General features: G+C 36.4%; 2 non-coding genes across 2 annotated transcripts; both read left to right on the top strand.

The window, feature by feature from the left end:
* The first annotated feature begins 4,605 nt into the window (after positions 1–4,605).
* LOC139895011 (small nucleolar RNA R71) lies at positions 4,606–4,712 on the top strand. The gene has a single exon (XR_011775483.1). It is a non-coding gene; the product is annotated as a small nucleolar RNA R71 (small nucleolar RNA).
* An 8,884-nt stretch (positions 4,713–13,596) lies between these two features.
* Positions 13,597–13,703, top strand: LOC139894859 (small nucleolar RNA R71). Its single transcript, XR_011775339.1, has one exon. It is a non-coding gene; the product is annotated as a small nucleolar RNA R71 (small nucleolar RNA).
* Positions 13,704–14,439: the final 736 nt, after the last annotated feature.

The following is a 14,439-nucleotide window of genomic DNA, read 5'->3' as shown; positions in this document are numbered from 1 at the left end:
ATCTCATTAGGTATTTTAATAATGAGTTATATACATAAAAATGAGACTATTAATTTAAGAAACTCGAAAACGATATATATAACGATTATCGTTATAACAACGTCTTACTAGGTACATATGAATCATATTAAGATATTGATACACTTGGTTAATTATGTTAAATGATAAGTAAATATATTATTAAGTGTATTAACAATGAAATACATATGTAAAAATAAGACTACTAACTTAATGATTTCGAAACGAGACATATATGTAACGATTATCGTTGTAACGATATTTAACTGTATATATATCATACTAAGATATATTATATATATCATACTATGATAATATAAAAATTTAACATCTCATTTGTTATAATAAACAATGGGTTAACAACATTCAACAAGATCGTTAACCTAAAGGTTTCAAAACAACATTTACATGTAACGACTAACGATGACTTAACGACTCAGTTAAAATGTATATACATGTAGTGTTTTAATATGTATTCATACACTTTTGAAAGACTTCAAGACACTTATCAAAATACTTCTACTTAACAAAAATGCTTACAATTACATCCTCGTTCAGTTTCATCAACAATTCTACTCGTATGCACCCGTATTCGTACTCATACAATACACAGCTTTTAGATGTATGTACTATTGGTATATACACTCCAATTATCAGCTCTTAGCAGCCCATGTGAGTCACCTAAAACATTTGGGAACTATCATTTGGCAACTAGCATGAAATATCTCATAAAATTACAAAAATATGAGTAATCATTCATGACTTATTTACATGAAAACAAAATTACATATCCTTTATATCTAATCCATACACCAACGACCAAAAACACCTACAAACACTTTCATTCTTCAATTTTCTTCATCTAATTGATCTCTCTCAAGTTCTATCTTCAAGTTCTAAGTGTTCTTCATAAATTCCAAAAGTTCTAGTTTCATAAAATCAAGAATACTTCCAAGATTGCAAGTTTACTTCCAAGTTTTCTAAATCCATTCCCAGTAATCATCCAAGATCAAGAAACCTTTGTTACTTACAGTAGGTTATCTTTCTAATACAAGGTAATAATCATATTCAAACTTTAATTCAATTTCTATAACTATAACAATCTTATTTTGAGTGGAAATCTTACTTGAAATTGTTTTCGTGTCATGATTCTGCTTCAAGAACTTTCAAGCCATCCAAGGATCCTTTGAAGCTAGATCTATTTTTCTCATTTCTAGTAGGGTTATCCAAGGAACTTTAGGTAGTAATGATGTTCATAACATCATTCGATTCATACATCTAAAGCTATCTTATTCGAAGGTTTAAACTTGTAATCACTAGAACATAGTTTAGTTAATTCTAAACTTGTTCGCAAATAAAAGTTAATCCTTCTAACTTGACTTTTAAAATCAAATAAACACATGTTCTATATCTATATGATATGCTAACTTAATGATTTAAAACCTGGAAACACGAAAAACACCGTAAAACCGGATTTACGCCGTCGTAGGAACACCGCGGGCTGTTTTGGGTTAGTTAATTAAAAACTATGATAAACTTTGATTTAAAAGTTGTTATTCTGGGAAAATTATTTTTATTATGAACATGAAACTATATCCAAGAATTATGGTTAAACTCAAAGTGGAAGTATGTTTTCTAAAATGGTCATCTAGATGTCGTTCTTTCGACTGAAATGACTACCTTTACAAAAACGACTTGTAACTTATTTTTCCGACTATAAACCTATACATTTTCTGTTTAGATTCATAAAATAGAGTTCAATATGAAACCATAGCAATTTGATTCACTCAAAACGGATTTAAAATGAAGAAGTTATGGGTAAAACAAGATTGGATAATTTTTCTCATTTTAGCTACGTGAAAATTGGTAACAAATCTATTCCAACCATAACTTAATCAACTTGTATTGTATATTATGTAATCTTGAGATACCATAGACACGTATACAATGTTTCGACCTATCATGTCGACACATCTATATATATTTCGGAACAACCATAGACACTCTATATGTGAATGTTGGAGTTAGCTATACAGGGTTGAGGTTGATTCTAAAATATATATAGTTTGAGTTGTGATCAATACTGAGATATGTATACACTGGGTCGTGGATTGATTCAAGATAATATTTATCGATTTATTTCTGTACATCTAACTGTGGACAACTAGTTGTAGGTTACTAACGAGGACAGCTGACTTAATAAACTTAAAACATCAAAATATATTAAAAGTGTTGTAAATATATTTTGAACATACTTTGATATATATGTATATATTGTTATAGGTTCGTGAATCAACCAGTGGCCAAGTCTTACTTCCCGACGAAGTAAAAATCTGTGAAAGTGAGTTATAGTCCCACTTTTAAAATCTAATATTTTTGGGATGAGAATACATGCAGGTTTTATAAATGATTTACAAAATAGACACAAGTACGTGAAACTACATTCTATGGTTGAATTATCGAAATCGAATATGCCCCTTTTTATTAAGTCTGGTAATCTAAGAATTAGGGAACAGATACCCTAATTGACGCGAATCCTAAAGATAGATCTATCGGGCCCAATAAGCCCCATCCAAAGTACCGGATGCTTTAGTACTTCGAAATTTATATCATGTCCAAAGGAGGATCCCGGAATGATGGGGATATTCATATATGCATATTGTTAATGTCGATTACCAGGTGTTCACCATATGAATAATTTTTATCTCTATGTATGGGATGTATATTGAAATATGAAATCTTGTGGTCTATTGTTACGATTTGATATATATAGGTTAAACCTATAACTCACCAACATTTTTGTTGACGTTTTAAGCATGTTTATTCTCAGGTGATTATTAAGAGCTTCCACTGTCGCATACTTAAATAAGGACGAGATTTGGAGTCCATACTTGTATGATATTGTGTAAAAACTGCATTCAAGAAACTTATTTTGTTGTAACATATTTGTATTGTGAACCATTATGTAATGGTCGTGTGTAAACAGGATATTTTAGATTATCATTATTTGATAATCTACGTAAAGTTTTTTTAACCTTTATTGATGAAATAAAGGTTATGGTTTGTTTTAAAATGAATGCAGTCTTTGAAAAACGTCTCATATAGAGGTCAAAACCTCGCAACGAAATCAATTAATATGGAACGTTTTTAATCAATAAGAACGGGACATTTCATGTAGGTCTTCCTTGATATCCATTACTACGAAATCCGTAGGGTACAAGATTTTGTCGACTTTCACCAAGACGTTCTCAACTACGCCCTTAGGATATCGAATTGTATGATCGGCAAGTTGGATTGTCATTTTGGTTGGTGACAAGTCTCCTAACTCTAATCTCTTATAGAGAGAGTAGGGGATTAGGTTGATACTTGCTCCTAAATCTGCTAGCGTATGAATGGTTCCAGATTGGTAGATTGAACACGGGAAAACGAATCAGCCCGTATCTCCTAGCTTTGGTGGTAGAGAGTTTCTGAGTAATGCAGAGCATTCTTCACTCAGTGGAATTTTGTTAGAGTCTGGTATCCTCTCCTTTGTAGAGAGAAGCCTTCGGATGTATCTCTTCTGGTTGGGCACTTTGGACATGGTGTCCAGGAATCTTCCAATCAAGTTTGAAGGAATCAAGCTTGGATGGTTCTTCTTGTAGCCTTCCAGGATAAGATACGCGAACTGAAGTTTCAGGGGTCAGCTTCTGAGTATATGTTGAATTGTTCTTCAGCCTAGCTGATCTTCTCCGTGGTTTTTCCTCTGGGATTACGGAATCCATTTGCTTAGCTTCTTCTATGTGGGGATTTTGGATAGTATTACTAGGAAATCTTCCCTGCGGTCGGGTTTCAAGGCGTTGTGATAACTGTCCGAGCTATGTTTCCAAACTTTTGAGCAGAGCCAATTGATTTCTCATTAGTATCTCTGTCTGATCTTGTCTGGCTGCAGTTCTCTGATTTAGCTGTTGTTGTCCTTGAATGAACTGAGTTAACTGATCATCAGCTCCGAGAGTGGGGTTAGTTGCTTTTGTAATCTGGGTGGTAGGGGAATTTTCCTCAACTGGGGGACCAGTGAGTGGAAGTGGTTGATCGTAGGTCAATTTAGATTGTTGGGCTGGATAAGGTGGATAGCAATAGCGGAAAGGTTGATTGCTTCGCTGAAATTGTTTAATCCTAGGTGGTTGATTGAATCCAGGATTTGGTAGACGAGCTGGGTATTGGACATAACAAACTGAAACGTAATGGTTTTCGTACTCAACTTGATATTCTTCAGTGGGTTGCGGGTTGGTACAAGTAACACAAGTCTGAGCTTGGTTAACCTGCTGCGCCTGCGTCCTCAATTCTCCGAGTTGTTTAGCAAGAGATTCCATTTTATCCGTGAGGGATTTGATGGCCTCTGTTTGATTGTTAAGTGCAGAGAGTGGGGCAGATGATGAAGTTGTTTCACCACTGTTCCAGTCATGATGATGCATCGTCATGTTTTCGAGCAATTCCCATGCTTCGTCTGCTGTTTGGTTCATCAGATTTCCTTGAGCTGCTGCATCGATCGCCGTCCTATGATTTACCGTAAGGCCATTGTAGAAGGTACATATTTGGGCTGACCGTTCTAGCTGGTGATTAGGGCATTTCTTCAGCAGGGTTTTGAAACGCTCCCATGCAGTGTAAAGAGATTCATCATAACTTTGTTTGAAGTTAATGATGTCATTCTTCAGTTTGGTTTGTTTAGAATGAGGGAAATATTTGGTTAGGAATTTAGTAGCCATCTCCGTCCATGACGTGATGGAATCTTTTTCCAATCCTTCAAACCAGGTTTGAGTATGATGAGTGAGAGAATAGGGGAACAAGTATAGCCGGACTATATCTTGTCCTATCCCTGGCTGTTTGTAAGAGTTCGAAAGAGATATGAATTTATCAAGGTGAGAATTAGGATCGTCATTCAGTAATCCATGAAACTGACAGCTATTCTGGATGAGCTGGATGATGTGATGTTTTAACTCGAACGAGTGTCCTTGAATCTCTGGAAATCTGATTGGTCCTCCTCGACCTTCAATCGAGGGTTTGGTATTTTCTGCTAAAGTAACGCGTAACGCCATTTGATTTCTGATTAGTGCTTCCTTGCGTGCTTTAGAGATTATTGAGTCTGGATCAGGTACAAATAACAATGGCCCTGGTCTAGATCGGGTTTGGGTCATACACTGGGTATGCCTTTTTGTTTTTAATTTTTCGCAAATAAACTAAATTATAATAAGCTAATCTAAGCTAATTTATTCTAGGATAATCTAATTTAATCTTATTGTAACCTAAGTTAATCTAAGGTAATCTAATCTAAGGTAATCTAAAGTAATCTAAAGTAACTAACTATCCTATGGTGGAATATGTTTTTGGTTCTGGCTACTGATTCCCTGGTATTTCGGTAACAGAGCTCCGCACGAACTATTCAACAAACCAAGTGGCCAGGCCGACTACGGAGAGGCAGGATCCTTTTGGTCCCAATATAATTGGTGACTGTTCGGAAAATCCAATAACCAAGTCCGTGTATAATTGTCTTTCTTAGACACCACAAAATGCTTGTGAATGAGTTTGATAGAGAGCAGTATTGCCTGATACCAAGTCCCCGGAAGCGGCACCAAAAACTAGTATCCTCCCATGATATGGCCGAAACGGACGGTTTTTATTCGCGCGGTGTCGTAAGGCCGCGGCTCGCCAGGATCAGCCACTCGTGGGAGGAAGGTACTATTTTAAATTTATATTTAGCGGGACCTAAATCTTACTACTCCTTATAAGTAAGGGAAGTATGACCTAGGGTCGTATTTTTGAGATATCAGTAGAATCGAACCTACATTTTAGCCTAAGATAGTTAGGGAGTAGTGAATATTTATTTTGGGATTTTCTAATTTATAAGACCGATAAAGTAAATGCGATAAAATTTGTAATTCAGATAAGGTTAAAGTGAGTGCATACTATGACTTCATCAGTTATTCTGTCGAAATTATGGGATGCTGGATCATGAATAGACAGAGGCCTTGTATTCATTACACTGGTCCTAAACGCCCCTGTAATAAGACATGTCACTGGGTACTACGTTAGGCTTGAAGATTTTGAATAGACAGTAATGTCCCTTACCCCCGACGCCCGTGCAGTCTGACTACAGGCTTACACGTTCAGACGGCTCATCCAATTGAGCGACTCGGTTGGGTGACGTATTAACATTCCAAAGTGGTCTAAACTTTCTTAAGCGTAATAGAATACATGGTTTACCATATCTGAGAGACGTGATGTGTTTCAATGCTTTTGTTAATGATTGGTAAAAAATAGTTAGGCCCTTAAAAAGAGTTCAACCATAAAGAACACTATGGCCAAGTCAAGCTGACTTCCATGAACACGTTCGATTATCCTAACGGTCCAATCCTTTATGTGTCTAAACAAACAGTTCCTTAATTAACTAAGAATCCCTCAAGCGGGTGCAATGCTTGAGACCGCGTTATGGTGCAGTGTACTGGTCAACACTAGCCGTGTTCCATGGCCTTACTTAGCAGAGGTACAACTTACAACAACCGCTGTTCTTCAGCGTGCACGTACAAAGTTTATATGCTTGGTGACTACACTAGCAAGGTCTAGGACTGACAATGTACTAAGGGTCTAGTCAGATGTTTCACTACGAAAGAGTCCTCAGTCGAAATCCAAAGCTTGATAGACTTACTACAACCGATGTACCTCAGTCGATCTTACGTTATATCCGATAGACTTCTCTTACCAAGGGGTGACACAAATAGTGTACTCTGAATCGGGGTTCGCGACTTCCCAATAACAGAGCCTAGAACTATGTTCTATTAGTTGGAAAAGCGATTGAGTTTAAAGAATAATCGGAAAGTATTTTGAAAGCATACACAAACCATAATATTATTTCGGCATTATAACTTCTTACATCATAGCATACACTAAAGATAACTACTCGCTAATCATGGCAACAATATCATAAAACATTATATAAGATAAAGGATAGAAGTACCAGTAGATTAAATGAGTTCTGAATACAAAAGTGACAACTTCAAGACTCCAGACCGCTTCTAATACAATCTTCAGCGTTCTTCTTCGGGTACTAGGTTTCTCGCACGGAGTCGAAGGCCTTGAGAGTATGACTAATATTGTACAATAGAGAGAAAAAGGTGAATTGAAGTGTGTGTTGGAATGAATGACAAAGACCCTTTAAATTGACTTGGAATTTGCCAAAATACGGCCGACAGGCCGTTTGGCAGGCCTGATGGTAGCCCGTATGGCTGGCAGCCCGTTTCTTGGGGGCGTTTGCTGGGCCGTATGGCAGGCTGTATCCCATACAGGCAGGCCGTATGGCAGCCCGTATGGCAGGCCGGTTCTGATGCTGGTCAGCCTTGATTCCCTAGATCGTAACTTGATTTCTTGTCTTTCACCGTTTTTGCTCTAGAATCTTTGTTTTAGCTCCGATTCTCTTGATTCTTTTTGCACCGCCTTCGTAATTACTTGTTCTTCAATTCTAACCGACGAAGTGGGTATTTTGCCGACAAAGTTCGAATCTTTCTTGTTTTTGGGCTTTAATACAGGGGTGAAAATGTGACTTTTTAGCCGATATCACAATCCTAATCCGAGTATTAATTTCACCGTCTTTGAGTATATCTCCCGACATCGGCTTTAAATGTGAAACTTGGATCTGCGGATTCGTAGAAGATACGCGATAGCTGCTTCGTAATATAGGTGGCAATGTTGACTCGATCTAGTTCAAGATGAGAGAATGAATTGTTTCGCCTTGCTTCCTCCATAACAGCTTCTCGTAACTCTTTGATAATCAGATCAGCATGGTGATCAATTGTTACATAAATCACTAGTCTGTCTGGTGTGCTTTCGAAATTATCATTTTCCAAAAGAGCGAAAAATCTGTGAATATCCTCGATCATTTGCAAATCAGAGTGATAAGTCGGGCGTACGGTGGAAAGATCCATATGCTTCCAGATGAGAGTCAGTAGTGCTCGTTGGTTTCGTAAGAATGGAAGTGCAGATCCGGCTAAGGCGTTGTAAACCCTAGAGTAAATGATCTTCTGATCTCGACAGAATCTTGTCTCAAGAATAGTTCGAACCACTGAATTATGCTCTCGTTGCCTTTCTTCGTGATAGATATGATCGTGAAGAGAATTGATGAAGTCTTGAATGCATTCTTCTAGGATTTCAACATCATTGTCTTCTCTTCGGAGATAAAGGTTGTGTTCTTCTCTGATAGCCATAATTCATTCTGTTAAGCGTAGCGAAAAATCAATGGTTGATTTTCGGATGGCTTCAAGAATGTCTTCAAATTCATCGGTATCATTGATGAAGGTTATCATGTCTGTGTGTGTGGATATAACCGGAATCCGATTTGAAGAAGAGTCCAGCTCCCCTTGATTTGGTTCTGTTGGAGAGTGTGAGTTATTCAGAATGTCTTCATGTTGCTCTTCCTCGTCATCATCGATATGTTGTTCTTCTGAGGATGCGTCTGATGAACGGGTTTCTTCAGTATTCTGATTCTCCACTTTGACACTTGCAGGATCAATTTATATATCCTTAACCTCAGCCTTGTCGGTCTTCTTTTTGAAGCGAATGATTAAACTGTGATCTTCTGTTTCAAGCCTCATTATTTCTTCATGACGCTCAGTGCTTGGAGCGGGTATTGTCGCAGCTTCTTTTACGTCTTCCATTTCCTCTTCCTCCTCAGATTCCTACTCTTCCTCTATTTCTTCGCTGGGATCCTCTTCTTCCATTTCTGGGTCGTCTACAAACTGTGATTCGACACCCATCGCGGTATCGTTGGCTGGTGGTGAAGACTCGTCATCGGAAGTGATCCATCTGGTGGAAATAGCAAACATCTCTGCCTGTCCAGAAAGATCAGTTGGTAGGTCAATTTTGAAGGTAACGCTCTCATCATGTGATCGTAAGATCAAGGTTTGATTGTACACATCAATGACAGTCCTAGCCGTATTCATGAAAGGTCTTCCTAACACCACTGGTGTGTGTAGGTCTTCCTTAATATCCATTACTACGAAATTCGTAGGATACAAGAATTTCTCAACTTTCACCAAGACGTTCTCAACTATGCCCTTAGGATATCGAATTGTGTGATCGGAAAGTTGGATTGTCATTTTGGTTTGTGACAAGTCTCCTAACTCTAATCTCTTGTAGAGAGAGTTGGGGATTAGGTTGATACTTGCTCCTAAATCTGCTAGCGCATGAATGGTTCCAGATTGGTAGATTGAACACGGGAAAACGAATCGGCCCGTATCTCCTGGCTTGGTGGTAGAGAGTTCTGAGTAATGCAGAGCATTCTTCACTCAGTGGAATTTTGTTAGAGTCTGGTATCCTCTTCTTTGTAGAAAGAAGCCTTCGGATGTATCTCTTCTGGTTGGGAACTTTGGACATAGTTTCCAGGATTCTTCCATCGAGTTTGAAGGAATCAAGCTTGGATGGTTCTTCTTGTAGCCTTCCAGGATAAGGTACGCGAACTAGCTGACCTTCTCCGCAGTTCTTTCTCTGGGATCACAGAATCCATTTGCTTTGCTTCTTCTATGTGGGGATTTTGGATAGTATTACTTGGAAATCTTCCCTGCGTTCGGGTTTCAAGGCGTTGTGATAGCTGTTCGAGCTGCGTTTCCAAACTTTTTAGCAGAGCCAATTGATTTCTCATTAGTATCTCCGTCTGATCTTTTCTGGCTGCAGTTCTCTGATTTAGCTGTTGTTGTCCTTGAATGAACTGAGTTAACTGATCATCAGCTCCGAGAGTGGGATTAGTTGTTTTTTTAATCTGGGTGGTATGTAGTGACCCGAACTTTTCCATGTTTATATATATTAATTGAGATTGATATTTACATGATTAAATGTTTCCAACATGTTAAGCAATCAAACTTGTTAAGACTTGATTAATTGAAATATGTTTCATATAGACAATTGACCATCCAAGTTGACCGGTGATTCACAAACGTTAAAACTTGTAAAAACTATATGATGACATATATATGGATATATATATAGTTAACATGATACTATGATAAGTAAACATATCATTAAGTATATTAACAATGAACTACATATGTAAAAACAAGACTACTAACTTAATGATTTTTAAACGAGACATATATGTACCGATTATCGTTGTAAAGACATTTAATGTATATATATCATATTAAGAGATATTCATACATGATAATATTATGATAATATAATAATTTAAAATCTCATTTGATATTATAAACATTGGGTTAACAACATTTAACAAGATCGTTAACCTAAAGGTTTCAAAACAACACTTACATGTAACGACTAACGATGACTTAACGACTCAGTTAAAATGTATATACATGTAGTGTTTTAATATGTATTTAAACACTTTTGAAAGACTTCAATACACTTATCAAAATACTTCTACTTAACAAAAATGCTTACAATTACATCCTCGTTCAGTTTCATCAACAATTTTACTCGTATGCACCCGTATTCGTACTCGTACAATACACAGCTTTTAGATGTATGTACTATTGGTATATACACTCCAATGATCAGCTCTTAGCAGCCCATGTGAGTCACCTAACACATGTGGGAACCATCATTTGGCAACTAGCATGAAATATCTCATAAAATTACAAAAATATGAGTAATCATTCATGACTTATTTACATGAAAACAAAATTACATATCCTTTATATCTAATCCATACACCAACGACCAAAAACACCTACAAACACTTTCATTCTTCAATTTTCTTCATCTAATTGATCTCTCTCAAGTTCTAAGTGTTCTTCATATATTCTACAAGTTCTAGTTACATAAAATCAAGAATACTTTCAAGTTTGCTAGCTCACTTCCAATCTTGTAAGGTGATCATCAAACCTCAAGAAATCTTTGTTTCTTATAGTAGGTTATCATTCTAATACAAGTTAATAATCATATTCAAACTTTGGTTCAATTTCTATAACTATAACAATCTTATTTCAAGTAATGATCTTACTTGAACTTGTTTTCGTGTCATGATTCTGCTTCAAGAACTTTCAAGCCATCCAAGATCCTTTGAAGCTAGATCATTTCTTGTCACTTCCAGTAGGTTTACCTACTAAACTTGAGGTAGTAATGATGTTCATAACATCATTCGATTCATATATATAAAACTATCTTATTCGAAGGTTTAAACTCGTAATCACTAGAACATAGTTTAGTTAATTCTAAACTTGTTCGCAAACAAAAGTTAATCCTTCTAACTTGACTTTTAAAATTAACTAAACACATGTTCTATATCTATATGATATGCTAACTTAATGATTTAAAACCTGGAAACACGAAAAACACCGTAAAACCGGATTTACGCCGTCGTAGTAACACCGCGGGCTGTTTTGGGTTAGTTAATTAAAAACTATGATAAACTTTGATTTAAAAGTTGTTATTCTGAGAAAATGATTTTTATTATGAACATGAAACTATATCCAAAAATTATGGTTAAACTCAAAGTGGAAGTATGTTTTCTAAAATGGTCATCTAGACGTCGTTCTTTCGACTGAAATGACTACCTTTACAAAAACGACTTGTAACTTATTTTTCCGACTATAAACCTATACTTTTTCTGTTTTGATTCATAAAATAGAGTTCAATATAAAACCATAGCAATTTGATTCACTCAAAACGGATTTAAAATGAAGAAGTTATGAGTAAAACAAGATTGGATAATTTTTCTCATTTTAGCTACGTGAAAATTGGTAACAAATCTATTCCAACCATAACTTAATCAACTTGTATTGTATATTATGTAATCTTGAGATACCATAGACACGTATACAATGTTTCGACCTATCATGTCGACACATCTATATATATTTCGGAACAACCATAGACACTCTATATGTGAATGTTGGAGTTAGCTATACAGGGTTGAGGTTGATTCCAAAATATATATAGTTTGAGTTGTGATCAATACTGAGATACATATACACTGGGTCGTGGATTGATTCAAGATAATATTTATCGATTTATTTCTGTACATCTAACTGTGAACAACTAGTTGTAGGTTACTAACGAGGACAGCTGACTTAATAAACTTAAAACATCAAAATATATTAAAAGTGTTGTAAATATATTTTGAACATACTTTAATATATATATGTATATATTGTTATAGGTTCGTGAATCAACAGTGGCCAAGTCTTACTTCTCGACGAAGTAAAAATCTGTGAAAGTGAGTTATAGTCCCACTTTTAAAATCTAATATTTTTGGGATGAGAATACATGCAGGTTTTATAAATGATTTACAAAATAGACACAAGTACATGAAACTACGTTCTATGGTTGAATTATCGAAATCGAATATGCCCCTTTTTATTAAGTCTGGTAATCTAAGAATTAGGGAACAGACACCCTAATTGACGCGAATCCTAAAGATAGATCTATTGGGCCTAACAAACCCCATCCAAAGTACCGGATGCTTTAGTACTTCGAAATTTATATCATATCCGAAGGGTGTCCCGGAATGATGGGGATATTCTTATATATGCATCTTGTTAATGTCGATTACCAGGTGTTCACCACATGAATGATTTTTATCTCTATGTATGGGATGTGTATTGAAATATGAAATCTTGTGGTCTATTGTTACGATTTGATATATATAGGTTAAACCTATAACTCACCAACATTTTTGTTGACGTTTAAAGCATGTTTATTCTCAGGTGAATATTAAGAGCTTCCGTTGTTGCATACTAAAATAAGGACAAGATTTGGAGTCCATGTTTGTATGATATTGTGTAAAAACTGCATTCAAGAAACTGATTTCGATGTAACATATTTGTATTGTAAACCATTATGTAATGGTCGTGTGTAAACAGGATATTTTAGATTATCATTATTTGATGATCTACGTAAAGCTTTTTAAACCTTTATTTATGAAATAAAGGTTATGGTTTGTTTTAAAAATGAATGCAGTCTTTGAAAAACGTCTTATATAGAGGTCAAAACCTCGCAACGAAATCAATTAATATGGAACGTTTTTAATCAATAAGAACGGGACATTTCATGGTAGGGGAATTTTCCTCAACTGGGGGACCAGTGAGTGGAAGTGGTTGATCGTAGGTCAATTGAGATTGTTGGGCTGGATAAGGTGGATAGCGATAGTGGAAAGGTTGATTGCTTCACTGAAATTGATTAACCCTAGGTGGTTGATTGAATCCGGGATTTGGTGGACGAGCTGGGTATTGGACGTAACAGACTGAACCGTCAGGGTTTTCGTACTCAATTTTGTTAGTACAATTAACACAAGCCTGAGCTTGGTTAACCTGCTGCGGATACGTCTTCAATTCTCCGAGTTGTTTAGCAAGAGATTCCATCTTATCCATGAGGGGTTTGATGGCCTCCATTTGATTATTAAGTGTAGAGAGTGGGGCAGATGATGAAGTTGTTTCACCACTGTTCCAGTCATGATGATGCATTGTCATGTTCTCGCGCAATTCCCATGCTTTGTCTGCGGTTTGGTTCATCAGATTCCCTTGAGCTGCAGCATCGATCGTCGTCCTATGATTTACCGTAAGACCATTGTAGAAGGTACAGATTTGGGCTGACCGTTCTAGTTGGTGATTAGGGCATTTCTTCAGCAGGGTTTTGAATCGCTCCCATGCAGTGTAAAGAGATTCATCATAACTTTGTTTGAAATTAATGATGTCATTCTTCAGTTTGGTTTCTTTAGAAGGAGGGAAATATTTAGTTAGGAATTTAGTAGCCATCTCCGTCCATGACGTGATGGAATCTTTTTCCAGTCCTTCAAACCAAGTTTGAGCATGATGAGTGAGAGAATAGGGGAACAAGTATAGCCGGACTATATCTTGTCCTATCCCTGGCTGTTTGTAGGAGTTCGAAAGAGATATGAATTTATTAAGGTGAGAATTAGGATCGTCGTTTGGTAATCCAAGAAACTGACAGCTATTTTGGATGAGCTGGATGATGTGATGTTTTAACTCGAACGAGTGTCCTTGAATCTCTGGAAATCTGATTGGTCCTCCTCGACCTTCAATCGAGGGTTTGGTGTTTTCTGCTAAAGTAACACGTAACGCCATTTGATTTCTGATTAGTGCTTCCTTGCGTGCTTTAGAGATTATTGCGTCTGGATCAGGTACGAATAACAACGGCCTTGGTCTAGATCGGGTTTGGGTCATACACTGGGTATGCCTTTTTTTTTCTTCGCAAATAAACTAAAATTATCTAAAGTAAACTAAACTAGTCTAAGGTAATCTAATTCTAATGTAATCTAATCTAATCTAATCTAAAGTAATCTAAAGTAGTCTAATTTAATTAACTAACTATCCTACGGTTGAATATGTTTTTGGTTCTGGCTACTGATTCCCTGGTATTTCGGTAACAGAGCTCCGCACGAACTATTCAACAAACCAAGTGCCCAGGCTGACTACGGAGAGG

The sequence above is a fragment of the Rutidosis leptorrhynchoides genome, chromosome 2, assembly GCF_046630445.1.
Source record: "Rutidosis leptorrhynchoides isolate AG116_Rl617_1_P2 chromosome 2, CSIRO_AGI_Rlap_v1, whole genome shotgun sequence".
NCBI lineage: Eukaryota > Viridiplantae > Streptophyta > Magnoliopsida > Asterales > Asteraceae > Rutidosis > Rutidosis leptorrhynchoides.
This window is presented reverse-complemented; position numbering and strand designations above follow the sequence as displayed.